Here is a 1417-nt window from a genome sequence, read left to right on the forward strand (position 1 = left end):
ATCATAACACATCATAACATTTCACTGTATGCTCCTTTAAATATGTTTTACTGGTAGGCCTTAACTGGGACAAGTGAGATTCCTTACATGAGCTTAAAAAAAGTATTTTGAAGTTTATAGAAAAAAAAAATCTCGCGCTAAAAAAATTAACGGCATTAAAATGGGTTTGCGTTAACACCGTTAATAACGCGTTTAACTGACAGCACTAGTTACAACTATCGAATATTTAAAGTTAGTAAACTGGAGACAGGCAAGTTCACGATAAGGTCAATCAATCTCGAGAAGAGCACAAGCAAAATGGAATTATTTTTATTTTTTTTGCGGGGGAGGCCTTGACACGTCCAGGCCCAGGGGCCCGTGGTTTCTTAATCCGTCCATGACCCTACCTGACCACTCTACCTGACCCACCTACCTGACCCACTGGTGTCCCAGATGCTGCATTCCCCTCGCAGCCTTCAGCTCTATTGTGAATAATTAATGTTGCTGTGGAAGTTTTATAAATGTCACAAGTTCCAGTTTTGTTTTGGGGAGCAAAGAAGCAGAACCATCCAACTTGATTCCGATGTTATGCATCATCACTCTCGGCCGGGAAGAAGAGAGCAGCCTCCCTTTTCATAATCAGCTCTGGCGTTGATCACAAGTCAATTAGCAGCATGGCCTAATTGACTATCATCTGAACTGCTCCACCCCGCTGCGCCTTGGAGGGCCGTCTGCTGCCGGCTTATCGTCTCGCTTCCTGATAACACACGTGCTGAACCAACGCTCGCATTTGTGCATGGAAATGTTGCCGGTACAATTCCGGTCACGTCCGAGCAGATGCCCCCGCGAGGCCCACCGCTAACTGGCTGAAGAGGCAGCCTGACATTTATGGGATGTAATTGAAGAAGCGTATGAACCCCCGCGCTCCAGAGATGGCTATCAGCCAGCAGCAGATCCGTCCGGCTCCATCAGCCGGCGCCGAGGAAGAGACGAGAAGGGGACAGTCGAGGCTCCGAGTCCGCCTCCACACTGAGATCCACTTGGTCTGAGTCCGTGTGCTGGGACTCACGTCTGTGGCTCTGTGACCATCAACTGCTCCACAACGTATGGACACGTTCACAGGCTCACGCTAATGATGAACATCTGATCTTTACAAACAGGGGAGGTGTAATCACGCCCCCCACCTCCACCCCAAAGGCACCACCAGGCCTTTACTCACCCACTGTTATTGAAATCACACAGAAAAGTTACATCTATGCAATTCAAATCAATTTGGGAGTTGTTCCTGATCCGATGTGAGGTCAAAGGTCAGGGATGTCGTATGTGTACAGATTGTAAAGCCCTCTGAGGGGAGTTTGTAATTTGGGGCTATACAAAATACATTGAATTAATTTACAAACAAAGTGCAACAACATTTTGGAATTTGGGGGCACTTTAT

Source organism: Pseudoliparis swirei, chromosome 21, assembly GCF_029220125.1.
Source record: "Pseudoliparis swirei isolate HS2019 ecotype Mariana Trench chromosome 21, NWPU_hadal_v1, whole genome shotgun sequence".
Taxonomy (NCBI): Eukaryota; Metazoa; Chordata; class Actinopteri; order Perciformes; family Liparidae; genus Pseudoliparis; species Pseudoliparis swirei.